This window comes from Gavia stellata, chromosome 2, assembly GCF_030936135.1.
Source record: "Gavia stellata isolate bGavSte3 chromosome 2, bGavSte3.hap2, whole genome shotgun sequence".
In the NCBI taxonomy this organism is placed as follows: Eukaryota; Metazoa; Chordata; class Aves; order Gaviiformes; family Gaviidae; genus Gavia; species Gavia stellata.
The window spans coordinates 41,599,542-41,615,653 of record NC_082595.1 but is presented as its reverse complement, the minus strand read 5'-3'; positions in this window follow the sequence as shown (position 1 = coordinate 41,615,653).

The window sequence follows — 16,112 nt, the reverse complement described above, 5'->3', positions numbered from 1 at the left end:
GCGAATACTCTAAAGCCGTGACTGACATACCCACTCCCTCTTACAGCCTGGGGTACTGTCGGTCTGCAGCACTCTGATCAGCCAGATCCACCACTTGCGTTGTTTACAACAATTTGAGGTTTGAAATTGCCCTGTTAAATGAAGTACAAAGCCAAGCTGAGAAAATACTAAGTAGATTCCTAACCTGTAGTTGGCTGCATTTCTATGGAAATAAGGATCATTACCCAAACCAAAACCTTTTCAATAATGAGGTAAAAAAAACATGCTTATTTTGACTTTTTGCATTTAAAAGCAAGCACAAATTAATGTTAAAGAATATACAAAAAGAATATGAAAGAATGTACCTTTATCTCTGGCCAGAGATGAACCGCGGGAAGGCACCACAAAAGTGACTTTACCACTCCTGCTGGCCTAAGGCCACTGTTACCGTGACCTACACAGACCTACAACAGCCCTGCTCGTCTTGGTGCCTCTAGCTGCAGCCCTACCTGCATAAGGGGGTCAAACTCAAGGAGTCTGAGTCAAGGGAGGGTCTCTAGGAGCTGTAGGCACCGAGTGTGGGGGTGGTTTGTCCTGGTGGAATAGCATAAGGTCGTCAGAATATGGCTCAGGACCAGCAGGTTAAGTGATAATCACAGCTACACTTATTTAAGAAAAGCAAATTCTGAGCTCACTCTGCAGAGAACGGTGGTAGAAATGCCACAAAGAATAATAAAGATCTGTGAGACTGGTTATAAAAAGAGCAGTGGGAGGAAAGAAGGCAGCAGAAAGGTGGAGATTTATGAGGACTTCTTACAAGGCATTATGGAGAGAGCAGGGAGAAGAAACAGAAATATATGTAGGAACTCCGGGGGACATGTTCTAGTCTCATGTCTGAAGATACATGTGCATATATAGACAAGTGATTACTCCAGTGTCTTGGTAAAGGCATATGCAAACGGTATACACATACGGAAGCATCCGTTTACATTCACTGGTATGAATTATGCATGTACAGTTTCCTGTAAATGCAGCATCCTGTGGCTTTTATTGGTGCAAATCAAGATCCCTGCATTTTGAAAATATGGTCCTTTGTGTCTACTTACACCTATGCCTGTGTTTTATTAGGCTGTTGTGTGTACTTCACAGAGGCTATGATGCAGACATCTATACCACTAACAGCTGTAGGTGGGGATGCTGTCAGTCTGTATGGACAGCATAGCTACCTTAGATAACGTAACCATCTTTTTCATGTCCTGAGATGATGTAGAACAGGCTCATCACATGATCCAGCAAGCAAGCAAGCACTGCTGGCTTGGAAAGGAAGAAAAGAGCTGGCATGATTGCAGCTTTGCTCTCACTGGAGTGAGATGGTCACCTATCTTTGCTGTGTCGAGGCAGGAGATTTGGTTATAAAGCTAAGAAAGATGTGGTGATTGATTCTCAGCTGGTGACGGACTCACTGCACAGCCATAAGCAAAGCACTCACCCTTTTGTTCTTGCTTGCTGCCACAGCAAAAAGGGAATATGGGGGTTTTTGGTCTTAGATGTATTGTTAAACAATACACTGCTTGTAAGGTGCTCTGAGAAGACAAGATTTAAACTGCTTCAGAAATGCGAGCGTTGTTAAAGGATTGCCTAAGGTCAGTGTTCTCCCAGCTGGGAGGATTTAAAACTTTATTGTGAAGGCTTCAGTGGAAATTAAATGCTGTCCCAGCATTCGGGGTTCACCCCCTCTGCTTGAAGGGTGAGCGTGGTCCTGCGGACAGGTAGAGCATTGAAGCACGCTGGCGTTGGCACCTAAAGCCCAATGAGAGCGGGAGACGGAGCTGCTGCCTATTGACAGATCCCGTCCTGCTATTCCTCTTGATGTCGGGGCAAAGTGAAACAGAAACACTCAGTTGGATAGGAAACTGCTATGGCTTGGTTTAGAAGTTGACCTGGAGAGAAATGGAGGGGGAAACTCTACCCTCTTCTGTCTGTTTTGAGACAGGGCGTGAGAGTGCTGCCCTACGCTTTGTTCTCCTCCTTCCCTGACCACGCATCTTCGCATGAAGTCCTGGCGATCGGTACCGTCTTCAGAAGAAAGGTCCTTCCTTACTTTGTTTCTTGCGAGATAAGAAGCCGATCCTGCCAGCCCACCCTGCCCTGTGGGAAATGTTCGATACTTTGCAGCCTGTAAAGCCAAGTGGTATCTTTTGCACTGGACAGTGTATAGCTGAGGTGCCTCAGTCAGGAGCAAGGTTGGTTTTTCCAGCTGATACAGGTGAGGAAGAGGCCAAATCACTGGGCTGAGAATCCTTTTATTTCCAGATGTTGCAGCTGACGGGTAAAAAGATACCTGTCCTGCAAGCCTGGCTTTTCTTATGTCTTTAGGCTTCATGTTTAAAACCGGTAGCATCCCTGGGATTAGTTAGCAGTATTTAATTTAAATGGAAAGAGAAATAAAAGGAGTGCCACAAAGAATGATTCTAGTGCACGAATCTCGTTCAGTGCCACGGTAGCTGTGAAAATGAAGGTAGTCACCCAGTCGGCAGTGGTTAAAAGGTAAAGGATGACACTGGATGAAAATGGAGGTATTCCAGGCCTTCTTAGGGCAGCAGTACACTATGGGGGGGGATTCATCTGAGCCTCAGTGAGCAGATTCAGCTCACTGTCCCACAGAAAGCTAACCTTGGGGGAAAAACCCAACCAAATAAATACTTTTTCTTTCTTCTGGCTGACTGAGTAGCAGTGGCTTACAGAAGATAAGTGCACCAGACAGACTGCAGCAAGAGATGAAGCAAGAGAAAAGGGGAGACGCTGTGTGATGAGGAGCAGGGAGAAGGAGGAGGCAGGACCACCCTTTCCAGCAGGAGCGAGCTGTCGGCTCGGCTCAGCCACCCTGCCCCTGAACTGCCCTTTGACAAAATGCCTCCCCTGAAAACATGTCTATTCACCCCTTCCCCTATCCCGGCTTATTTGGCTTGTGTGGGAGGGATGTATCAGGCTGTGCTTCCAGATGTGCAGCCAGCGGGCAGCCCGGCAGTGCCAGCGCTGCCTGGCCCCTGCCTGTCTCTGCCCCTTCCTTCACCCACCGCCCGGCTGCGGACACGTGTTCCTGCGGCGGGGGACAACAAGATTTAGGTTAAATTTAACATGGCAAAAACATTGCTTCTGTTTGGAGGGCTGTGGGGAAGTAGAGCTGGAATGGGTGGTAACTTTCTCTCACATCTCTTCTGCGTGCCACTGCTCTTGGATGCACACAGCTACCGGCACCAGCAAAGTTTTAATCTAAAGCAATTTGATTTTTTAACCCAAATAGTTCCTTATGGACTGTAATATTTTTTCATATGGGCATGTACTTTGTTCTATCTTTAAGCGGTGGGTTTATTTGATTGACCATAATGGGCCCTCAAGTCAGACTGTGTTATTTTATGTATTTGTTGGGGTTTTTTTTAACATTACGCATGCACACACTGCGTAGCTATAATGGGACCCTTGTGAATCTTATGGATGATAACACAGAGGCATTCTTTCCCAGTTTAAATGATACTGTAGCATCTCGGCACGTTTGGAGGTCAGGCAGTGTGGCAATGTGATGAAAACTCCTGTTAAACAAATCGTTTGTCCTTTCACAGTTGGGCTGCATGGCACGTCTTGCCGAGTAAGTGAGTTATTTCAGCCCTGCAAAACTCAAGTCCGCAACGTTCACTCAAGTATCAAATTAGTATCAGTGCAAAAGGGGAATAAGCATTTGTGATACTAATTCCCTTTTGTCTAGAGAGTCAGCTGAGACCTCTTCCCTTTTATTTGCCTTTTTCCTTCCCCTGCAGCAATGTGCTCTCTGTTACCTGAGTAGGGCAGAATGAATGGGTAAGAAATCCTAAATCATTACCAAACCTTGCAAAAAGGCTCAAAACAGAAACATTTAACTGCCTTCATTTATTTGTGAGTCTTTGCACTTTGGAAATTTGGCCCAGATTTAAGGGGACACAACGTGAGAGGTCACTCATATGATACTTTTGACATAAAGAAGAACTAGAAAGTGCTTAGAGCCCTCTGCTTTCAGAAGAGGTTTGTATGGTTATCTAAAATTTCATGTACTTAGCCAACTTTCTAAGCCTTTAGAAGCTCGCCAGTGCTAGAATATGGGGTATCACTCCATGAGAGGAAATTAAGCTTAAATGTAAGCTATTTTCAAAATAGAAATAATAACTTCCCCCCAGGATGTAACAACTTAAGCCTTGTCTCCATTAGCAGCCTGCCAAACGCTTTGGGTCTTGTGGAGGCTACATGCCGCCCCGGGTCCTAGGTCAGCTCTGAAGGATGCTGCGATCACAGGTCCTGTATAGCTGCCTCCTTCCTTATGTTGTTCTGAACAATTTTTAGTGGTAGTAAAGAAACGGATGGGGAAAAAAAAGAGAGAGAATAATGCTGAGTGACTGTTCACTTAGGATATTTACTGTGAGTGAGAATAATAATCCAATTATCTTTTTTCCCTACTCAGTGATTGGAAAAGCAAGCAATATTTCAGTTGTATTACCAGATTTTTGGAGCCACCTGTTCAGAAATATTTCAAGGATTTTATTTAGCATTTTTGGGAACCTCTTAAGGAAATATTTTTTAAATATTAGGCAGGAATGAAGAGGTACCACTTGACATGAGCTAAAGGTTTGGCTTACTTATTTTATATTCCCATTGGCTTACATTTTTCATACTCTAGGGGTTGGGTTTTTTTAGTTACATATTAAAATGGTGACCTTTAAATTCACTTATTCATGACACTATAGTACCTTTCTCTTACTTGCATTTTAGGAAGCCACGGACTGATCTAAACCTTGGCTTTCATAGTGCAGATGCAACTCATTGGGTAAATAATTATGTGACCATCGTTTCATATTACGTTAGACTAAAGCCATAATTGCTTGTAATTCAATATGACAAAGGAAAAGAAACATCATACTCAGCAAATTAGGCTTCATATGACGGCATTACCTACGAAATGTACAGTTGGTAAAGGACTTTTAGGGACTATAAATAGCGGAAACTTGTAGATTCAAAGAGTGGATTTTTTACTGATGGAGAGCAGAAGCATTGCAGCTAGCAGCTATTGACACAACAAGGGAAAAAACCCTTCTGTGGCCTTCAGAGCTAAAGGGTGGAATAGGCAGACCGCGTTCATTAAATGTCCCAAGGGATGGGGTTTTTAAAAAATTTTCTGCACTTCTGATCAGTGAACTGCAATGCTTCAGGAGTCACTAGGATATGCTCTTGAATTAAAGTTCAGATAACATTCCTGGGTGAAATCCTGCCTCCCCTGAGAGCAGCGGAAGTTTCACTATTGATTTGGCTGGGGGTAAGGTCTCACCAAGCATGGCAGGGGGAGGGAAGATCTGCTTAATTTGTCTTTTTATAAACTTTGAGCATGTAGAGAAGGCAGAACAGGTCTGCACCGGGACCCTTCCCCAGCCCATGAAACTCATCGAAAAATGCTTTGCCTTCGTTTGTGTTGCATATCTTGAGGGCTCGGTGGGTGTCTGGAGGTGGCAATGCATCAGAATTTAGAGTCATCTCAAAAAAAAGGTGCCAGATCACCTGCACTGTCCTGAGCCATGTTCCTCCGAAGATCCACCCTTGCTCTGTGCTGTGCTGCCCACAGCCACCAATGGGAACCCTGGTCTTGCCCTTTCTGAGGAAAAGGATTGGGTTTTGCTATGCCCTAGTGTTTTTTGTCCTCCCAGATTTTGATGAAAAAATTAAAGTCAAAGTCCTTGAACCCCAACAGAAAACTTGGCTTCATTGTGAATTTCAGTTTCTTCTCTATCTCATTCAATTATTTCTCCATTAATGTCAGGCAATAAAATGTTTTTTAAAGTATTCAGAAAGTGATAGAAATCCAACCATATCCTATAATTTTTCTGTGGAAATCATAAAATAAATCATAATCTAAATCAAAAGTCTTTGAACATTTGATATTGCCTGTGTAAGCCCTAATGTTTCTTACGTGCCTCCGATAATGAAGACCTTGTATCTACCAGCAGTGAATGAGGTATCTGTTGGGAAGGGATCATTCCCATCTTTCAGAAACAATATCTTTTTATCTTATCCTAGAGCATTGGTTCAATAGGGTAAAATCGACATAAGCCTTTTATCAAGCCTATACAATTTATCAAAGCGCTGATCAAGACCTCAAAAGGAGTTTGGGTCAAAATCTAAGCAGAGGGATGAAACACGAGGAGTTGTCGTCATATTGATCCCTGCCAACAATCTCTACGTTCAAACAAAAGACCTCATTCCTGCCTTTGATTTTATCTTTAAGCACCTTCTCTGTAGTCCCACCTTCCTTTCTTCCTCTGGTCCCAGTAGGGCTGGGTGAGTGTCAGGGGAAGGGCTCATAACTGATCAATAGACTGTGAATCAGGCCATAGGTGATTCGGAGGCAGTAGCAAAAGATTTTAGATAAAATCTAGGGTGTATTCAAGGCAGCTTTTCTTACAGGGACTAGGCAAATAGGGAAAAGAGCCATGTAATGTGTCCTTTCATATTTTTATTTTGCTCTGAAAATGTTAGCCGAAACTCCAATCTACCTTTGCCTTCCAGTATTTTTTGAATTTAAAAAACTCAAGTTCACAGTTGAAATATAACCGTGTTTTTATATGAGAGAGTATGTTTTTGAAATGTACTGTTTTTTACTTAAAATGTTTAAAACCAAATGCTTCATTTCAGATTTTCAAGATTCACACACACATTTTTTAATTTGCCAGAATATTTAAAACAGTTTAAATATTTTAAAGGATTTTGAATCAACCAGAAGTAATTGATTATTTGTTTGAACTGAAAAATCAGATGTGGAAAATTCTGTAATGCTGGATGCTTCTACTTCCACTGACGACAGCAGACATCACACCAGAGGTGTGCACGCTAGCCCTTGCCCACTGTCCTCTAGCTGCACAGTATTGGGTGCAAGATAAAACCACCACCTCTGTGAAGACTTTTGCAAATTTTGAGTCATTATTTTAATTTTCCTTTCATCTCTTAAACTGTTGTCCAACAGGCACGCACCAAACCACAAGAAGGTGATTTAAAAATTTTTCTTACTCCCAGCACTTTAAACAGACAACTTAAATAAGCCGCATCTCCGCCTGGCATTGCTGTGTATGCACTCGTACACAGGGACGCACTGTACTGCACCTCTCGCTGCTCATAGGACAAAAAAATGAAAGCTCCAGCCTCATCCCCAGCTCCTCCCCTGTGGCTCTGCGGTCCCCAAGGACAGACGCGGCCTCCCGCTGTCCCCGGGGAGGGCTGCAGGGCAGCTCCGCTCACAGCAGTGCGGGGACCCCCGCGCCCCCCTCCCTGCCCCCGTTAGGGAGATGATATAACTATACTCAAGTTAAAGAAAAAACCTGCCCCGCTGGCGTGGCTGGGTGGTCCCTCAGGCCTGTGAACAGTAAGTGTATGGCAGGCTGGGGTTCACAGTGGCTAAATGGTTCTGCAACAAAGGTCAGGATCATAATTAAGATGAAAATACTTTCCCTCTCGTGTGTCCTCATTTTAACAGCTAGTAAACTAACGGCAATGCTCTAGCTCAATGTACAGCTACAGGCTACACCTGAAGCAACAACACAAACAGTATTTTCCAAGCTTGAAGTTGCGTGATGGATCTGCCTTTTCCTCCTTTTCTTTGTGTGCGGCTTGTCTATTGCAGCATTTTTTTTGTTGTAGTAGTAGTGGTAACACAGATCTTGAATGGTTTAAATGAAAGGCACAAGTATGCGCTTAAGAGCTGCAAACATTTGCACACCCACGGGTGCAGAGGCAATCTGGTCTCTCTTTAAAAAAACAAATTCTGATCCTTTTACTAGAGGCAGCCAAGGCATTTCTCTCCACTGCAGCTCTGGAAATGCCGGGCAGTATTTACGCAGAGCGCTAAGAAGCTATTGCATTATGCCCTAATAGTATCAATGTATTGATCCTGGGCAGAAGATTTCTAATTACACACATTTCCATGATTAAAATGTGCAGACTGAAATGTTGTTTATAAATTATTCTCTTATACATCAGAAGCACTTCCGTGTTGCATCTGGCCGAGGAGCTCCCTCCCCAGAAAGAGAGATCCGTGGGGGATGCAGGGGTACGTGCCCCCAGAGCCGCCCGATTGCTTCAGGCAGGCGGGGAATGCGCAGGGCATGGCTGGGGTGTTGCGAGGCAGCGGAGACCAGCGAGCAAAACCAGCAGCGTTGCTCTCCCAGCCGCCGCAGAGCGCATAAACATGGATGGATCCTCTCCCACGTGGAAAGAGAAGTAATGTAATTATTAATCTTGTCTCCTCAGAGAGGACAAGGGGTGATTTATTTGGTACTTTACTTCTAAAACACATTCAGGGTGCAAGTTGCCCCTTTGATTTCCCTCCTTCCCCACTGTAGCTGCCTTGCACCACTGAAATGCTGCGGACGTCTCTTCCTGGCCGTGAAGCAGAAGTGAGCAACCGGGGGTGAGAGGCTGGGACTGCCGATCAGCTCCCATGAGTAAAGCACGTCCCAGCGGCCGTGTGCTCCCGAGGTGGGGGAAGAAGCCGCAGGGGCGTGGGGAGCTCCCCTTGCCAGGGCGTGCGGGGGAACGAGCCCCGGGGGAAAGCACAGGGGGGCTGCGGGTCTGGGAAGGTGAGGGGGTCATATCTCTGTGGCTGGTCTTTGGCAGGCTCCTGCCGGGTGTGGGGAAAATACAGTCACTTGAAAAATGATGCCAAGACTCATTTTTCTTATTGGTCCACGAAACCGGAGCTTCTTAGTGTCTCTCCAAGGCCTTGCGATAGAAGTCTTCAATTTTTTCCTGCCAGTATGGGCAATGAATGGCTGGAAACTGAGACTTTTTCTATATGTTGTTCAAACTTTGATGAAGAACCTTACTTGTTATTGCACCCACTTTTTCAAAAATGAAGTTGATGGGATTTAAGTATCAGAGCAGCACGGAGGTCCTGAGCTTAAGTCTCTCCTCTGAACCAAATTTTTGCAGCCTCTCAGTCTTTACAGGTTGAAAAATGATCAGTGAAGTCAGATTGCCCTGTTTTGAGCATTTTCTATGGGTGAGATGCAATAAGGGCCAGCTGGATTATCTCCCGTTCATCGGTTGTGACCCATTTTCAGGGCTCAGTACAGGTCCTTACATGTGGGATTGTGGCAATTTAGGATTTTATGAACATTATCTTGTCTTCTAATGGATTTACAAGCTTCAGTAAGTTACAAAAGTCAGTAAGTCGGTAAGATTCCTGGTTCTAAAATATAACAACTGAATTGCAAGCAGAAATACGTGATAATTAAAATATTCCATGTAATGAAAGTGTAGCCAGGTGAGAGGTGGAATTGGGAATGGCTTGTTCCTTATAAATATCTGTCTCACCATGGAAAGGTTCTTGTCTCTCTCCTCTGTCTCCATTTCATTCCTTCCTCTCCCACTGGCTCCCTGCTTCCATGAAATCTATAGTAATTTGCTTGTCAGTCAATTTACTAAATAACTGTTTAGGGACAGGTTCAATATTAGGAGATGGACAAACACGCGAAAGTATCATGGTCACATTAAATCAATTTTCTTGAGAAAGAACAAAAATAAAGCTAATGAGCTCTCTTCCCTTTACTACTTAGTAAGCCTTAGACTAATTTAATATATGCAAATGTATGCAAAGGGCTATGGAGGGATATAAATTTTGCTTAACATTATTTTGGAGGTGATCTGTGCTATCATACGTCATTGGTTTGAGTAAGATGGCCATTTCCAGTTCACGTTTATGTACGTGAAAGCTGTGTGTGCGAGCATATACAAACGCGCACAAATGTGTACACCCACCTGGCAGCGTGAAAGCAACTTGCTGCAGCTGACAAGTCAAAGGTCAAGTAGAAGTTTTTTTGTAAACCTGGGGAAATCCTGCTTTGAATAACCGATGACTTGACCTTTGCCAGCTATTAGTCTAGTTGGTAGTAATTATCCAAAGGAGGTTAAATTATGAGACTCTCAAGGCAAGATATTTTGTGCATTCAGTAAGACCAGGGATTAAACACAGATACTTTCCCAACGCCAAGGGAGTTGGCAGCGGGACAACGACTTCAGAGGAAAAGCGCACAACTGCGAGGAAATTGCAGTTTTCTTCCCCCCCTCCTTGCTCCGCTCCCTGAGCTTGCAAGCCCTGAGCAATGCTTATCACGGACTGGTGACAGGGCACTGCTGGCTTATCAAACAGGCTGCAAGTGATACCGAAATAACAGCGCTATGTTTGCAAACGGGGCAGGTCGTGTGTAGGTCCTGCTATGGGAACACCTTCATAAACACCTGTGTGCCAGGTCACGGTATTTTGAGGTTGGAGCTGGATTCCTAAGGCCTGATACCGGTTCCTGAAATGCCATCCAGACTCCGGAGGTACCAGCTGTCCCCTCAGGCGTCCGTGAGCTGTTTCCCCGGTGGCACCGCCAGCAGCTCTGCCCGGGCTGGGCTGAGGGGCAGTCAGCCTCAAGGTAAGTCCAGGCACATTCGGTGCTGTGGCTCGTGGCACCGCGGTCGGCGCCGGGAGGGCTGGCACAGTGGGCAGAGCTGGCTGGAAGGTGGGATTCAGCCTCGCCGGCTGTTCCCACCGGCCTCCTTGCATCCCCCTCCACGGGACAGCCGATGGAGCGCTTCCCGCAGCCGCTGTCCCACCTGCTCCAGGCGAGGCCGGCTGCATGGGCTGAAGCACCGGGAGGCGGTGGTTTAAAGTCACCCATCTGATTTTGCAGGAGGAGGCTGTGGAGGGGCCGCAGCTTTGCTGCCTCCACCGTGCCGAGGGTAACTGCCGGCCACCGAACCAACAACCTAACCCTGACCAACAGCTGGAAGACCAAAACCTCTGTCCCACCACAGCTCTGGGGAGGATGGCTCTTCTCACCACACGGCCCTGCAGCTGGCAGCCCGCAAACCACATCTGGCCGCCCTGAGCCAGCCAGGGGGCCCTCTGCCAGCCCTCCTCCTCCCGGCTGGCAGCTGCTGGGCCACCCGGGCAGGGCTGCAGGACGCTTGGGTGACTGCAGGCTCTTCCAGCACCAGCGTAAGGTCCTTCGGGTTGGTAAAGGCTGCTCCCCTTGGGGGGGGAAGCAGCAGCAGGCTGAGGAGATGCTGTGTGGTGGGAAGAGGGAAAACTGAGGGACCAACAGCCACAAGGAGAAAGTACTATTTCAGGTAAGAGACTTGTTGCAAGTATGGCTTGAACCCTGGACTGGCTGGAAATTTGTGGGAGAGGGGAGCAAAGCAGGTAACGAGGTGAGTCCAAGGCCTATGGCAAATAAGGCAAAAGAAAGCTCTATGCAATGGGAGCGTTTGGGATATTTTAGAAAAAAAGGATAATGCAAAAATCTGATAGTAAGAAGTACATTTCCAGACAGGAGCAATGTTAGGGTAGTGCAAAAAGCTGTCACCGCTGCCTTCGTCGCTCCCGTGGGGACCAGAGGAGTTTGGTGCACCCAGCTGATCCCCTGTAGGGAACTGACAGCCCTGCCTCCAGCCTTGTCCTCGGCTAACCCCTGGGGAAAGGGGCTGCAGAAGGAGCGGGGACCGATGCCTCCGTCCCAGGCTGGCTGCATGCTCCAAGCTGAACAGGTATTTGAACTGTCACAGGGGGATGAACTGTGGCCAGGCACGTTACAAAGGGCGTCTGCTGCTGCTCCTCCGGCTCCTGCTGCCGCGATGTGTCAGAGGTGTCCTGCTGGCTCTGATCGCCCATCGGGACTGAAGCATCCGCATTTGGGCAAATCCTCTGCACAAAATTTACTGAAAGTCTTACAAAGAGCAAATCAACCTTTCATCAGCCCTGTGCGAACCCCGAGGAGCTGTGGGCAGGGGTGAGGACCTGTGTGGGGTAGGAAATACCTGCACCTGCCAGACCTTGGTTGTTCTAGAGAAACCTACACCACCTGAGGGCTGTGGGGCGGAGTGAGAGCTGGTTCCTTCAGGTGTTTAGCCTTTTTTCTTTTTGTTTTTCCCCTCCAGTGGTTTGAAACAAGAGGCTAGGTCAGTGCTCTTAAAGTCTGCAGGATGTCGCTTGGACTGTGGCAACCCATTTAAAAGAATGAGCTGGTCAGTGGTCTTAATGTTGCCTCTTTGAGAGGCAGAAGAGAAATAGCCACTTCTGTGGCCCAGGGGAGTGGGTGGATTGTTTGCTCGTGTTGATTTTGGCCACCAAATCTTTGCAGCAAGCCTTTGGTTTTTCAGCATGCCTTCACATGAATGAGCAAGTCCTCCTCTTTACAGCTGGTAAGTGGCCTTAAAATGTGTGACCTAGTTTTGCCACGTTTGTCCCTAAATCTGTACATGAAAGTACATACTTGAAGAACTTTTGCTTGCTAATAAGTAAAACTTTGAGCGTGTGGTGGGAATTCAGGACCTCCAGAGGTCCTTTCCATCCTGAATGTTTCTGCATAAACAGTGTGTTTGGTGGCAGCATCTGTACCAGATCTGAATGAATGGTATATGTGAATATTCAAAGTATTCCTAAAACAATTTTATTAAAGCAAATACAGACTTATAACCTGTTGACTCTATACTGCAATCCTCACCTATATTGAAAATAACTTTTAAAACTTGTTTTAGATTTGTCTGGAGCTACCTGAATATTAATGTACTAGAGAACGGACCTGCAACATTGCGTAGGCATCCAAAGGAGGAGATGGAGGGTATAGCTAATAACTGGAGTTTTTGTGTTACAAGTTCTGTTTACTTCAATAAGAACCATATCTGGCACAAACAAATCTTGGAAAAAATGCCTCCTTTATATACATTTTGAAACATTTTTGTCTTTTTTAGGAATGTATAAGAGTGTTCCACTTATTAGCAATTGTATAACATTTAATTATGTAACTATAATATGAAGAACAATAAGTAAAATAAAATACTTGTTGAATTTATGTCCAGCTGAAGAGGGAAAGCGACTAATTTTGTAGTAGTGAAACGGGTGATATTTAGCTAGTTAATGTCTCTTTATCAGTGTTTTCTTAATGCACTAAGTACATTGCAGGGTTACGTGCAGTGGTTATATGAACCTTGACTTTATTCGCAACAGGTATATAGGGATGCAAAGCCAGGTGGTCTTTGCTGACTGTTAGTGAACAAAGCACCAATGCTCAGGGATTTCCCCCTGCCCACCCTCCCCACCTGCCAGCTTAACAACTACAAGTTTCTGGCACAACTTCACGGTTTCTACTTGGACATGAAGAAAAACCCAAGTGTAAATCTGATAATAGCTTCTATGGGGCTTAACAAAACAAAACTGCTGAACCAGTTCCTACTGGTACTTGTATGTTACAAATTCTGGTTGTCATCTATTTGCCTGCTGGGCACTGCCATTTAAACAAAGCATGTAAAATTTAAAATATGTGCTTGATTTTTTTGAGTCCAGCATTTAAGTTTATAAATCTTGGGAGAGTTTGGTTTTTTCTTTTGTGGGTTTTCCTTCTTTTTCTTTTTTTTTTTAAAAATCTGCCATGTATACCTCTCCACATACTAAGCATCCTATGTCTTCACGTGGTGGTGGGCTGCGGGAAGCAGGATTTGACCTGTTTGTAGGGAGGGTGGGATGCTGCGGGGAGGGTGCCCTGGCCAGCCCTGGGGCTTGGCAGCACTGTAGCATGACAGGGAATTCGGCAAACGTCTGCAGTGAGGGAGCTCCAGTCGAACTTGTTCCAGTGCTGATCGCGTCTGAGCGGTCCCCAGACGTTGGTTTCAAGATCCAGGCGAGGCTTTCTTTAATCTTGCTGTAGGGAATGTCTGTAAACATTTCTGTAGCTGTTCAGGCTCAAGTCAAGCTGGTTAAGGCAATGTGAAATTCAAGGTCAAAAGGTGGAATGCTGCTAAATTTAAGATTCAAGTTTATGCACATGAGTAAATGGTTACTTGGAGCGTTTCCATTTCAGACGCACTAAGTAAGGTATGGCTCTTCCAGCGTCTGTCTCCCCCCGCCCTGCAGCTGGGTGCTGTAGTCATTTCACAGGAGTTATGAACTGAAAAGGTCCTCCCCGAACATGTTTTCCCAAGTATGCAAGCCGAATTGCTCCAGTGCATCCAGGCTTGTATCTATAAATGTTTGGATGTGGCTCTGTAGGTTGACTTCATCAACTCTTATACAGGATTAAACAGCGTATTCCCCTGTCAGTTTTTTCCTACTGCTTGACTTCAAACAGTGGAAAAACTCAAGCATTAGAGATGCTTGGGGTAAGAACCCATTCACAGAGATACAAATGTATTTGATGGGATCCTCTCTTAGTGGGAGAGAGTGAGGTTTTTTTGCTGTGTGTTTTTAGGGGTTTCTTGGTTGGTTGGTTTGGTTTGTGGTTTAGTGTGGGTTTTTTGGTGTGTTTGCTCAGAGCTTAAAGGGACAAAACTAGAGTATCAGCAGAAAAGTAGGGAACCTTTTCCCACATGGGTATTGTACTCCTTCCCCCAGCATAGTGCTGGGATGACAATGCTCTTAGTCCTTTCTGAAGGGTTTGCAAAACAGAGCATCTGTCTTTTAAACAGCTCATGACATTTTCAGTGTGATAATTGCAGGTTGTCCATACAGCCCCCAGACATGTTTAAATCATGTGGTCATACCGGGCATAACTCTTCCATTTCTGCTTCCAAGCTGGCGTGTGATTTCCTTGTTGCTGAGTAAATGCAGTCATGGGATAGAGATGCCCGAATTTAGCACAAGTTGAGGTTATGTGTTGCAGTAACCCACCACAGGGCAGGCACGCATGAGGAGGGACTCAATAAATGCAGGAGTCTGAGACTCGTGCCTCCTCCCCAGCTCCATGGTAATGGTTGCCACCCTGTTAATTCCCTGCAGGTGCTATAGGTGATGCCAGGCGCAAGCTCAAGGTGAGATGTTCCTCCTGTCTCTGGGGATCTGGTAGCCGGCACCCTGAGGAAGAATTGACGGGGAAACAGCATGCTGGTTATGAATGAAAGCATTGGCTCTGGGTCTTCTCCAGTAGTGTTAACTTTCCAAGTATATCCTTCTCTTGGAAGATATTTTAGATTACTTTTTTAAATTGATGACATCTTTCAGTTGCTGCTCATCTTGTTTTCTACTATTTCTTAGCACCATTTGATTACATTGTGTTGATTTAGTGTCTCCCTTTATAACCAAAATAATATTAAAAGTAAGCTTTGATGCTTCTGTGAGAGCATCTTTTCCCTTTTCAGTAGGAATTTGTAGATAAAGGTACTTTTTTAGGTTTTTTACATAACCCTCTTCAAAACTGTTGGTGGTATGTTCTATACCGCTCAGTTTAAAGGAATTTTTCAAGTGAGATTTAGTGAAATAATGTCCCAGACTCCTCTTGGTTTACATCTGCTGCTTTCATACAATTCTGTCCCAAAAAAGCAAATTTGACTCCTGTGCTTTGTTCCTTCATTTGCCATCTTCATTATTTTTCTTTTATTTATTCTTTTCCGTTTACTAATAAGAATTAAATAATTTGCATACTTGATTATTACTAAAAAACTGGGATCTAAAGCCTGTCTGACTTTCAGTAGTTCCAGAAGTGGAATTAGATCCAGGTTTCATCCTGGATGAACAACAAACTTTCGTCAGGCACCAATATCTGATACTGAATGACACTGGTTGAACTTCCTAAACATAGAAAAAAAATCAACAATTGTACAGAGCTGATACCAAGGGCTTGGTCATTAAACTGCTACCTTAGGCTAATGTCATAAAGAACAGATTGGAGTTACAAGATGTTGGTTTTGTTGCTCTCTCCAAAAACCTTCCTTAAGGGAGCTCACTTACCTCAAACGCCTGAAAAAAACAGGTTGGCAAATACAGCTTTTTCTGACTGCAATGGAGAAACTAAGGTGATACATGCTCCAGGTGAGCTGGAGCTGAGTGGGATTATGTACAACACCCAAGCTGTAGAACCAGCAAATACAGGCACTTTGTCTCCTCGCAGAGACACTGGCTGACTGAAAGCTGCGTAGCAGTTGGTCTGCTGCCACAGGTCAGACACAAGGCTTTCTTCTCCACTCTCAGGTTTCCCCTCGAGCCTTCTGGCAAAAATGAAACTGGAAGGAAACATCCTAGAATTCATATAGTGGCATAGTTACATGTCATGTATATAACACGATTGGTACAAATAGAGCTGTAATTAAAC